The sequence below is a fragment of the Rhinatrema bivittatum genome, chromosome 5 (genome assembly GCF_901001135.1).
Source record: "Rhinatrema bivittatum chromosome 5, aRhiBiv1.1, whole genome shotgun sequence".
In the NCBI taxonomy this organism is placed as follows: domain Eukaryota; kingdom Metazoa; phylum Chordata; class Amphibia; order Gymnophiona; family Rhinatrematidae; genus Rhinatrema; species Rhinatrema bivittatum.
The window spans coordinates 263,635,245-263,648,679 of NC_042619.1; the positions used below are offsets into that span (position 1 = coordinate 263,635,245).

General features: G+C 47.9%; 1 protein-coding gene across 1 annotated transcript in view; it reads left to right on the plus strand.

Moving 5' to 3' along the window:
• Positions 1-2,758: 2,758 nt before the first annotated feature.
• The window catches only part of PLEKHA2 (pleckstrin homology domain containing A2), a 93,143-nt gene continuing 82,466 nt past the window's right edge, over positions 2,759-13,435 (plus strand). Inside the window, exon 1 of the mRNA XM_029603953.1 lies at positions 2,759-2,913. The gene's annotated coding sequence lies outside the window, so the exon portion shown is untranslated. The remainder of the gene's footprint in view (positions 2,914-13,435) is intronic.

Sequence of the window (13,435 nt, forward strand, 5' to 3'; positions counted from 1 at the left end):
TGCCTTCCTGCTGACTCCTCCCCACCGGGCCTCCTAGAGACGCACGTGCGGCTGCTGCCTGGATTTAAAGGGGCCACAACAGGAAATGGTCATGGCCCCTCCCTGGGACTCCTTCCTGGTTTCCTGTATTTAAGACAAGGTCTGCTCCTCAGACCTTGCCTTGGTATCTTGGCTTCTGGTCTGGTGTTGTTTCTGAGCTCTGAGTTCCTGTTCCTGCCTTGTTCCTGTTCTCCACCGCCTGTTCTCCTCGGTCCTGTTCCTTTCCTCCCAGTCCCAGCTCCTGCTTCTCCTCTCATTGGACAGATTCTTCTGGCTTCGACCCCTGGACTGGCTTCTGACCATTCTTCTGGCTTCGACCCTTGGACCGGCTTCCAACCATCCTTCTGGCCTCAATCCCTGAACTGGCTTACGACCTGCTGGAGGCGCCAACTGTCTGGATTCCACAACCTGCAGGAGGCGCCTGAGTCCAGACCTTTCTCCTGTCCTCAGGTGTTCACCTAAGTCCAAGTGGTCTGGGTCCCTACGGGCTCCACCTGGGGGGATTGCAGGCTTCCAGTGGTGAAGTGCCTGTTGGCTCCTGTTTTATCTGACCTCGCCTTCCAACGGTAGGGACCTAAGAAGGTTCACTCTCTCGGGTAGCGCCAACTCTAACTCGGACAAAGGGTCCACCTTCTGATCTGTAACATAATAATCACTGTAAAGTTTTCTCTGGCTGCAAGCTTGATGCCATGAATGGTTTGTCTTTTTTTTTTAATGTACTTTCCAGTATAGAAAGGGTGTATGGAGATCAGTAACTTTACCCTGTCTCTGAAACTCTTTTTTTTTTTTAAACCAGAAATGCAAGAGGGTTGTTGGAAGGAATAAGGGCACAATGTAGTACCATCTGCACTCTGCTTTTCTAAATCCTACATCTGTCCCAGGCTGGCACTTTCATTACGTGAATTAAGAGGTCACCTAGAGCACCAGCCCTTGTGGGTAGGGCAGCAAAATCAGCAGTGTGAGCCCCTAGCTGCCTGTAGAGGTTGCAGAAAATAGGAGAGAGCCGCAGCGGGCTCATCTACCAGCAGCTGAAGAGAAAAGAGTGAAAAGGGGAGGGGAGGGGGGTGATGTGGCTGGGGATGAGGGGGAGAGGTAGTGGCACAAGGTTGTAAAGCACCTAACAACTTGGCCTGGTCCTGATCTGCCCCTCTGTGTTATATAGGATATTCAGCCAAATTTGTATTCCTTGTATGGTCAGACTAGAAAACAGGACAGGGCTTCCCAAACCTGCTCTGGGGACCCCACAGCCAGTCAGGTTAACATGATTTCTACAATGAATATGCATGAGATAAATTTGCATATACTGAGTCTCCAAGATGTGCAAATCAATCACATGCATATTCACTGTGGATATCCCGAAATCCCAATAGGCTATGGGGTCCCCAGGACAGGTCTGGGAAGCCTTGACATAGGGCAATTTCCTACAAAATAGAACTGTCCTGTAAGAAGGAGGACAGGTGGCTTCTCTAACTACAGACAGGACAATGCACCGGTAGTGGGCCAAACAGCCAGCAATGTTACCGGTCAGTTGTCTAATAGAGCCTGCTTTGAGACTTCCTGCTGTGATCCCTGGAGGTGAAAGAAGTTTGCTGTTCCTGGTAGCTTCAGGCCAGGAAGATCAAGCTTAGCCAGTTCTGGTTTTAACCCCATCGCATGCAGAGTCTGGTAGTTTCTGCCTTTTTTTTTTTTTTAAGAAAAAAAAGAAATAAAGTAGCGAAGCCCTATTACGGAAACTGGAAGTGCGAGTCCAAAAATGCAATGAGGTAAAATCAGGACTGGCCCAACCTCTTCTTTATGACACCGAGCTGCCAAGTTCACACTTTAGACTGGCTGTCGTGGGAAGCTCTGCCCAGTTCTCATGTTCTCGTAGCTCTGGCCCCAGGTGACAGACACCTCGCGGCCGCATCGGCACTGCTAATGCTACAGGAGGTTTCGTTTTACCCAGCCCTTCCTTCCCGAATCCCTCTGCACGATCCACACAGGCAGGCTGCGGTGTGCACGGGCGAGCAGGGTCTGGCATGCAATCGCCAGGGGATGGTGCATAATTCACAGGTGGAGTGCGCCTTAAACTGGAGTTCCCCCCATGCTGTGCTGAGCTTGGTTCTAGACAGATTTTATTTTGTTGGGAGTCCCCCCCACCCCACCTCCTAAGGGCTCAGCCTATTGCAGGGAAGATGTTACACTCCTTCCAGCATCCTTCCCCCATCCCTGTAAAGAAGGTGGTGTAGGACAGATGTTACACCTCTGGAGCTCCTTCCCCCCATCCGCCCCCCCCCCCCCCCCCGAAATGAAGCTATTGCAGGACAGATGTTACACCGCTGAAGCGCCATCCCCCGGAGTGAGGTTAGTGCAGAACAGATGTTACACCTCTGAGGCACCCTCCCCCCCCCCCCAGAATGAGGCTAGTGCAGGACAGATGTTACACCGCTGAGGCACCCTCCCCCCACCCCCCAGAATGAGGCTAGTGCAGGACAGATGTTACACCGCTGAAGCGCCATCCCCCGGAGTGAGGTTAGTGCAGAACAGATGTTACACCTCTGAGGCACCCTCCCCCCCACCCCCCAGAATGAGGCTAGTGCAGGACAGATGTTACACCCTGAAGCGCCCTCCCCCCAGCCTCTGCCAGTTTCACAATGACAGTCAGTGGGAATAGTGCCGGCCCCTTATTATTGTTCTCATATCCGGGGCAGGGTTTGACAATCTGAGCTGTAATTAACCCGGAAAACGAGAACCAGAGAGCGGGAGGGAGGAGAGCAAAGTGCCCGGCTCTGGAGTAGAGAACCCCTCTGTCTGCCAATGTCCCACATGGGGGGCATTCGGGGACGCTAGGACAACAGCCCCCAACCTTATACCCATCAGTCCAGGCTCAGTTGGGTAAGTGCAAACTAAGGGGATGAAAAGGTGTGACTGCATGTCAGTTTCTGAATTAATACTGCTTGATCAACTCCTCCTCCTCCCGCCCCCCCCCCCCCCATGCAGATGTGGAGGGACTATTAGTGTTGGGAGGGAAGGAAATGCAGCTCCTCGGGTCCAGGTCTAAGAATGTTTCTTTTTTTTTTTTTTTTCTTGCACTAAAAGGGGTAGGAGCTATGCTAGGGCTTGCAAAGTGCATGCACAGACAAGCCCAGCCGTGAGAAACAAGGGACAGCAATAGCGTAACATCAGGGGACAAGGTGCAGAGCACAGATTGGCTCCTAACGCTTGCCACGGACTAACTGCAGAAAGTATCTGCACACAATACAACTGTCTGGTGGATTTCCTCTTGCTCCTATGGTTTACAGCTCATTTGGAACTTGTCCTACTGGGCTACAGCACCATACATTCATTTGCAGCTTCCGATGGATCCTCTGCCCCTCCCCCCCACACCCCCTCCCCCTTTAATCCTGCTGCTGGCACCCCTATTTAGCCTAGAGTCAACAGCAGCAGTGTCATCTGAGAGGTACAGACCTCAGCCTCCTTTGGATCCTGGCACGAATGCACTCCTTGAGGCAATGGTAAGGTGCTGAGGGTTGGAACCCTCTCCCCAGGGAGGTGGCACTGGCTGCTGCCTCCACAGCACTCAGCCTCTGCCAGCCCAAGGAGAAGGAACGGTGAATAGAAGCAGGTCTTCTGCAAGGCGATGTGGCTGGGCCATTGGAGAGGGCCCAGCATCTCGTTTGGTCTGACCCTCTTTTCTGCTGCCAGGAGGCTAAATGCCGTGATCCAGTGAGGGGTGTTTGAAAATTAGGGAGCTAAAAGGGAAGATGTCATTGCAGTTCTGCCAGGTTAGAATTATTAAACTCATGTTCCTTGGCAGCACAAGAAAATAAACTGCTCTGAATATGGCTAGGAGGCAGCTTCCCGTTTCATTCCAGCTTCTGTGTTGAAAAGAATTGCAGCAGTCCCATGCAGTGCCAGTCCATGATACCAAAAGGCAGCTTTAGCATTGTCAAACTGGCTATTTTGCTGGTGGGATGTCAGTTGTGCTCTATTGACAAACATAGATCTAAGAAGTAAGGGTATAGTGCAAGGACAACTAGCTCTAGTCCTCAAGAGCCACAAACAGGTCTGGTTCTCAGGATATCCATAACAAACATGCATGAGATAGATCTGCACACACACACTGCCAAAATTGTATGTAAATATCTCATGCATATTCATGGTGGATATCCTGAAAACGTGGCCTATTTATGGCCCTTGACGACTAGTGTTGGCCACCCCTGGCATACTGGATACCCATACAATTATGCATCTATTCATGGCTGTATGGTGGTGAGTGCACACTGGATACATGTATGACAGTGTTCCCTCACTCCCTGTCCTATGCATCTGTTCATGGATGTATGGTGGTGAGGGCACACTGGATACATCTATTCATGGCTGTATGGTGATGAGTGCACACTGGATACATGTATGACAGTGTTCTCTCACTCCCTGTCCTATGCATCTGTTCATGGCTGTATGATGGTGAGGGCACACTGGATACATGTATGACAGTGTTCCCTCTCTCCCTGTCCTATGCATCTGTTCATGGCTGTATGATGGTGAGGGCACACTGGATACATCTATTCATGGCTGTATGGTGGTGAGTGCACACTGGATACATGTATGACAGTGTTCCCTCTCTCCCTGTCCTATGCATCTGTTCATGGCTGTATGATGGTGAGGGCACACTGGATACATCTATTCATGGCTGTATGGTGGTGAGTGCACACTGGATACATGTATGACAGTGTTCCCTCTCTCCCTGTCCTATGCATCTGTTCATGGCTGTATGATGGTGAGGGCACACTGGATACATCTATTCATGGCTGTATGGTGGTGAGTGCACACTGGATACATCTATTCATGGCTGTATGGTGATGAGTGCACACTGGATACATGTATGACTGTGTTCCCTCACTCCCTGTCCTATACATCTGTTCATGGCTGTATGATGGTGAGGGCACACTGGATACATCTATTCATGGCTGTATGGTGGTGAGTGCACACTGGATACACGTATGACAGTGTTCTCTCACTCCCCTGTCCTATGCATCTGTTCATGGCTGTATGATGGTGAGTGCACACTGGATACATGTATGACAGTGTTCTCTCACTCCCTGTCCTATGCATCTATTCATGGCTGTATGGTGGTGAGGGCACACTGGATACATCTATTCATGGCTGTATGGTGTGAGTGCACACTGGATACATGTATGAAAGTGTTCTCTCACTCCCTGTCCTATGCATCTGTTCATGGCTGTATGATGGTGAGTGCACACTGGATACATGTATGACAGTGTTCTCTCACTCCCTGTCCTATGCATCTGTTCATGGCTGTATGATGGTGAGGGCACACTGGATACATGTATGACAGTGTTCTCTCACTCCCTGTCCTATGCATCTGTTCATGGCTGTATGATGGTGAGGGCACACTGGATACATCTATTCATGGCTGTATAGTGGTGAATGCACACTGGATACATATATGACAGTGTTCCCTCACTCCCTGTCCTATGCATCTATTCATGGCTGTATGGTGGTGAGGGCACACTTGATACATCTATTCATGGCTGTATGGTGATGAGTGCACACTGGATACATGTATGACAGTGTTCTCTCACTCCCTGTCCTATGCATCTGTTCATGGCTGTATGATGGTGAGGGCACACTGGATACATGTATGACAGTGTTCCCTCACTCCCTGTCCTATGCATCTATTCATGGCTGTATGGTGGTGAAGACACACTGGATACATCTATTCATGGCTGTATGGTGGTGAGTGCACACTGGATACATGTATGAAAGTGTTCTCTCACTCCCTGTCCTATGCATCTGTTCATGGCTGTATGATGGTGAGTGCACACTGGATACATGTATGACAGTGTTCTCTCACTCCCTGTCCTATGCATCTGTTCATGGCTGTATGATGGTGAGGGCACACTGGATACATGTATGACAGTGTTCTCTCACTCCCTGTCCTATGCATCTGTTCATGGCTGTATGATGGTGAGGGCACACTGGATACATCTATTCATGGCTGTATAGTGGTGAATGCACACTGGATACATATATGACAGTGTTCCCTCACTCCCTGTCCTATGCATCTATTCATGGCTGTATGGTGGTGAGGGCACACTTGATACATCTATTCATGGCTGTATGGTGATGAGTGCACACTGGATACATGTATGACAGTGTTCTCTCACTCCCTGTCCTATGCATCTGTTCATGGCTGTATGATGGTGAGGGCACACTGGATACATGCATGACAGTGTTCCCTCACTCCCTGTCCTATGCATCTATTCATGGCTGTATGGTGGTGAAGACACACTGGATACATCTATTCATGGCTGTATGGTGGTGAGTGCACACTGGATACATGTATGATAGTGTTCCCTCTCTCCCTGTCCTTTGCATCTGTTAATGGCTGTATGATGGTGAGGGCACACTGGATACATCTATTCATGGCTATATGGTGGTGAGTGCACACTGGATACATGTATGACAGTGTTCCCTCACTCCCTGTCCTATGCATCTATTCATGGCTGTATGGTGGTGAGGGCACACTGGATACATCTATTCATGGCTGTATGGTGGTGAGTGCACACTGGATACATGTATGACAGTGTTCCCTCACTCCCTGTCCTATGCATCTATTCATGGCTGTATGGTGGTGAGGGCACACTGGATACATCTATTCATGGCTGTATGGTGGTGAGTGCACACTGGATACATGTATGACAGTGTTCCCTCACTCCCTGACTTTGCATCTGTTCATGGCTGTATGATGGTGAGGGCACACTGGATACATGTATGACAGTGTTCCCTCTCTCCCTGTCCTATGCATCTGTTCATGGCTGTATGATGGTGAGGGCCCACTGGATACATCTATTCATGGCTGTATGGTGATGAGTGCACACTGGATACATGTATGACAGTGTTCCCTCACTCCCTGTCCTATGCATCTATTCATGGCTGTATGGTGGTGAGGGCACACTGGATACATCTATTCATGGCTGTATGGTGGTGAGTGCACACTGGATACATGTATGACAGTGTTTCCTCTCTCCCTGTCCTATGCATCTGTTCATGGCTGTATGATGGTGAGGGCACACTGGATACATCTATTCATGGCTGTATGGTGGTGAGGGCACACTGGATACATGTATGACAGTGTTCCCTCACTCCCTGTCCTATACATCTGTTCATGGCTGTATGATGGTGAGGGCACACTGGATACATCTATTCATGGCTGTATGGTGGTGAGTGCACACTGGATACACGTATGACAGTGTCCCCTCACTGTAGTGCAGAGTTCAAACCACCCACATTAGGTCCTGCAGAAAACCAGTTCACTTTGCGGACTGTGATACGTTGTGCTGGACCAGTGCAAGAATTATCTGGATCTATGGCTGAATATGAGCTTTCAACACCCATGGGGGAAAGAAGGGGAGGTAGAATTTGGTCCACATCTGACAAAGGGGTCTCTGGTTAACTCTTCTGTTGGTGCAATTAGAGGTAGCAGCGTCTGTAAAGAATCCAAGAAAGCCATGTCGCTGCAGTGTCCGGTAATATGTTTCAGTGGTGAGCTCCCTGCTTCTCAGGTTTGAAAGAAAGCCTGCACGGCTCTGCCAATGGTGGGGACTTTTCTTTTGTGAGCAAGACCCAAGGTCCAAGGAAGGAAGGAATAATTTCTAAATTATATGTGCTGCTAAATAACACTAGTGGCACGAAAAGAGGGTCATCTGCGGGCTTGGGAACGGGAGTTAGCACAGACTATCAGAGGGGGGATTGGGATTTCTGCTTCATGATGGCCCGTCACAGCTCTGTATCAGCACAAGTACAGGAAAACAGCTGCAAACGTTTAGATAGATGGCACAAAACTCCAGTTAAGTTAAATAAGATGTCGTCTTCTAACAGCCAATATTGCTGGAGGAACTGTGGCAAGACAGGAGACTTCTTACACATGTGGTGGGGGTGCCCAGCTATTCCACATCTATGCACCCAAGAGGCAGGCTGCTTACAGAAATTGCTACACCTCCCTATAATGCTTACTCCTGAATTTTCCGATAGACAATGCACGCGATCATCCGTGCCACACTACCAGCAGCAAGGGGAGTCACAGCAAAAGACTGGAAGAATGATAGCGTACCCCCCTTTAAAGCTGTCATTTATAGACTGAAGTGGATCTGTTATATGGAAAAACTGACCGCCTCAAGGCATGATGAAATGCAGAAATGTCAAGATACTTGGCAGTGTTTCTGGCAATGGCTGAAATCGTAAACAGTAAACACCATACGTGTTTAAGAACGGGCAGGGGTTGTGAGCATGGGTTATGTAACACCAACCTTCTGCATAATTAGTTGTCCTGATAAGATTTATGTATTTTATACCGATACCATATGCTTCGTTTATAGATCTTTCCGTGCAGTGCTCAATTTGTTGGAAATCAGACCTCCATTGGGGGAATATCCAAGGGGAATTGGTAGTTAAGGGTGCAGCATTAATGTTTATTTGGTCCTGACAGAGAGGTTGTGTTATATAACATATTATATTATATTATATTATATTATATTAGCTTTACAAAACCCTAGGGGTATTGTCAGATCAGTATTGGTGGTTCATTACTCATGTGATTTTTCTTGTATTTTCCCTTTTTTGGTATGTATGTATGCTTTTGTGCTGCTTTATCATTGTGCATAAAAATACCAATTACAAAAAACAAACAAACACCCATTTCTAGCAGAGTACCACTGCTGAATTTGCTGCGGAAATCTGGCACATGGTGTTGGCTAGTGAAGTGAAACGACAGTTTGAGAGCTGTGGGAGCTCTCTGTGCAGAGATGCTCCGTCAGCTGGCCCTCCTCAGTTACAACCTCAGCCCACATTTCCCAAGACATCAGTGAGAAGCGTTTCCTGTCTTCATCTTCAAGCTGTGGCAGGACTTCTGATCATGCAGGTGGACGTTACCAGGTGGCTCCGTGTCCCCACGCGCCAGGCTGTTCCAGGTCTGGTTTTACCTCAGCGCATGCATGGAGTTGTGATTTTGATTTTAGGGAAAATCAGAACTGCAACTCCATGCATGCAAAGGGGTAAAACCAGACCTGAAACAGCCTGTTTGAGTAGACCTGGGTGAGTTAGCAACACTACTACCTACATGCAAACATGAAATCCTCCAAGACAGATGCTGAGTCAGCTCAGAGGCTCCTTTCGCTGTTGGTTATCTAGCAGATCTCACTAAAGCAGGGGTCTTGCAGGAATACAAACCGGTCTAGTTTTCAGAATTTCCCCAAAGAATAAGCATGAGGTAATTTATGCATCCCGCCTCCGTCATATGCATCTTCATTCTGATAACTGAACTGGCTTGGGACACTCAAGGATGAGAGTGCAAATCCTGCTCTAACATTATCCATCTTCATTTCTGGCACTCTGAGCAGATTCAGGCCTAGCATCAAATGCAGGTCGACTCCAACCGGCTGATCCAGTCCTGAGTTTGCCCCATTGCATGTAAAGATTTGTAGTTCCTGCCTTTTTCTAAGAATAATTAGAACTAAATGTCCAGAGTGCAATGGGGCAAGGCCAGGGCTGGCTCAGAGCGTTGCAGGATGCTCCTGAAGGGGCATACCAAAGGGGCTCCTTTGGGAGTGAACTGGGAGGACTGGAAGATAGCACTTCTGTCCAGTTGGTTGTTTTAGCTGGGCTGGTGATCTTTTGCTTTTTAGGTTAGCAGTGAGGGTGGTTGTTTCTGGGCTTTGCTGTAAGGTAAGACCCTGACATTAAGGCTAATAGCAATGGGGCCGATGCAATGAATTTTGCGGAAAGCGGGCGCTGACTTTTCAGCATCCACTTTCTTAGCCCGCAGGGGATGCCATGCAATATGCAAATTAGGGGGTCACGCTAGCAAGGGGGGTGCCATGCAATATGCAAATTAGGGGGTCACGCTAGCAAGGGGGGGTGCCATGCAATATGCAAATTAGGGGGTCACGCCTACAAGGGGGTGCCATGCAATATGCAAATTAGGTGCCCGCAAGGGGGTGCCATGCAATATGCAAATTAGGGGGTCGCGCTAGCAAGGAGGCGCTAGGGTCACTTGCACGACCTTAGCACCTCCTTGCTAACGCGACCATGCAGCGGCTGCCAGTCATGAAGACCGACGCTGGTAAACTCAGCATCGGTGTTCATAACTCTGCGGTCTGCCGAGGTTTTTGGTTTTTTTTTATTGAAGAAGTACCAAAAACCAGTTTTTTCTGCTTTTCTGTACTTTTTCTATGTGTGCTCTGCTATTAACGCTTGCTCCAGGCAGGTGTTAGCTGAGCGATAAATGTGCGTCTGAGATGCACATTTTTTTTTTTTTAATGCGGAGTGAATGAGTAATAGCCTCATTCACATACATTTGCATGTGATGAGCACGACCTTATTCACTCCGCGTTGGACGCGCGTTAAATAGGCGCTAATCCTCCTATTGCATTAGGGGGTGGATTAGCATCTATTTAACCCGCGTCCGACAGCAGGTTAAACAGTGCACTCGTGTGAGCGCCCTGTATTGCATCGGCCCCTATATTACTAATGTGGCTGTCAGAGCAACACAGGATGCTGCTGAGAGCACTGTTAGACTCTGTATCTGCTCCCAGCTCATCCTTGGAATTTTGGCAGGGGGGGGGGTGGGTGGGTTGGAAGGGTGGCACTGGGTTTGCCAATGTGGTGGACAGGAGGGTGCAGTGGTAGGCAGGAGAGGGCCTGGAGCCAGTCTTTTACGCAAAATATTTTGGTGGGGGTGCCTCAGGCTGGCAAGGCCCGCATACTTTGTAAATTATTTTGGTGTAGGAGAGAGGTCTATGCCCCCACATTTTAAAAACTATTTTGGGGGTGGAGCGGGCTGGAGGATTGGGGTTGTTGGCCTCCAGAGATGTTTTCTTGTTTTAGTTTACTGGCATATAGCCAGTTTAAAGTTATCTGGATAAACTTTTTTGGATAACTTTGTCGTGTATCTTCAATGAGATGCAGTGACGGGTTTAGGATTTTGACGCCCCTAGGCACTGTTGGTGATGTCACCCCTTGCCCCATCCGAAGGGACAATAGAGCAGAAGGAATAAGGCACAGCTCTATCTGCTTTAGACTTACTCCTCTCTCCTCATGTCCCTAAATGAGAGGTGGGGGGATGGGATTAGAGGGCAGAGGGGTTTTTCTTTGCTTTCTGCTGCCTGCTGTGGCCTCCCCCTTCTCTTCCTGTCCCTGTAGAGACCGGGAGTGGATGGGATGGAATAGGGAGTAGATTAGTTTGTCTTTGTCTCTTCCAGCCTCACCCCTCCCCTCCAGCTCCCTGCGCTGGGGACACTGCAGATGGAAGCAGAAGGCTGGGAGACAGCAAAGCTCTTATGTGGGGCTGCTGCCCCCCGATTTTTGCTACCCTAGGTACAGGCCTATTGGGAAATCCAGGCCTGGTGGGATGGCTAAAATTATCCAGGGAATTTTAGCCAAATATGTTCAGCGGGAAACATATCCCACTAAATATCTGTGATGAATTATCCGGCTACATTAATCAGATAACTTGTCCAGTCCCCGGCTTACTGTACTACGGTATATGTATTGTTTATATGGGGAAGGCGTGTTACCTTTTACAAAGGTTTCTGCCTGTTGCTTCTCTAGTGAGAGTGGAGGTTGGGATCAAAAGTGTTTAGGGATTTTATTTATGATTTGTTTGCATGTGTTTTCTTGCACCTTTATATATTTTTATTATATATAGTGATTCGCTTATGCGTCTTGTTTCTAAACTGTAAATCGCTTTGGCTTCCCTTTTTTTTATGAAGGAAGTTATAAAGGCCTAAACAGAAATAGAGCTGACATGGGATTCTGGGATTGTGACCAAGCAAAATGGTACTTTGAGGCAAGGGAGGGGAAAGAAATGTGAGGCTGTTTTCTGTTCTTCGAGATAAAGGCTCTAGTGGGATTAACGGTGCTTCTTAAAGCTTGGTGCTGAGTCAGGAGGCGAGGAGAGAGTGCAGCGGATGTTATTAGTTGTAATCACTGGCTTACAATGCTGGGACGTTTTCCACAAAGCATTACTAAGACCCCTGTCACAAACGGGTCAGGTGGTATCTCCAAGTGGACAGCTCAGCTGTTCGTTGAGAGCTGGGAGCTCATTTCATTACCTACTAAAAACGTATCCACTCTGGACCTGTCCAGGATGGAACTGATCATCTAGGGCTGATGTAATGAGCTGCAAACAGCTTTGCAAACACAGTTTTGCATGTTAGAACAGCAAATAGTGCAAGTAATTATATTTGTAAAATTTTGCCTGTGCTATTTGCTGTTTTAGCAGGCGTAATTTCATGTTTGTGAAGCAGTTCGCAAAAAAAAATAAAAAAAAAATATATATATGCTAAATTGTTAATGAATTGGAAAATCATGCAAATCAGCTCATTAATGATGCAGAATTAGCTAAATTATGCATGTAAAAATTTCCAAAGGCAACATTTTTTCAAAACTTTGCTACAGTTTAGGAAACTGTAAAGAGTTTTTTGTGATTTTGCATGGACTTCAGAGCTGGCTCTTCCATTAGGCACACCAGGCAATCACCTAGAATGCAGCAATTTTGGAGATGCTAGTAGGAGCTTCTGTGGATGGGTATATCGAGCTCTATTGGATAATTCTGTTGGCCAATGCGTGAATTTCAGGCAATAGAAAAGTAGCTGCAAGGAACAGGAGGAGAGGAGGAGAGCCTAGAGCACACAAAGTACAGAGCAGATCAAGGAACAGCCATTCTGCTCCTAATCCAGCCCCTCCCCTCCTGTTGTTTTTCCCCTCCCTTCCTGTCATGCAGAGAACTGGATGGAGGATGTGGGCTAGAGTGGACAGAAGAAAGCAAAGAAGAGCCACTCTGCTCCCTAATCCAATCCTTCCCCTCCTGTTATTTCTCCCTTGAGGGCAGACACTGGACAAAAAGGCATCCCGGGCAAAGGTTGCTTTTGGTGCCAGATTGACACAAAAGGAAAGCATGGTGACCCTCCCGACCTCCAGCTTGGCATCTAAACAATTGTCCTGGCCCTTTGCTTGCCCATCCTTTGCAACAGCTCTGCATACAGCAGAATGGTAGAAGCAGCAAACAAGCCAAGGGGCATCTTCCTCTCCATGTTCAGGGCGAATAAATTTCCACCGTATTGGAGAAAGGGGTTCTATACATAAAATGGTGAATTTCTGTAATATTTGGCCATGGAGACGATCAAGGCTAGAGCACTGAATAAATTCAGAGGAAATTTGGACAAGTTTTTAAAGCAAAATGAGATAGATGAGTAGGATGTATTCAGACTCTAGGGGAAATGTATTGATCCAGGCCTTCAGCTGCCAGACCTGGGGAGCGGACAGATATGAGACAAAAAGAAAATGATACTCCTGTTCCTGAGAGCAATAAAAGGACACATCCATTTGCGGAAAG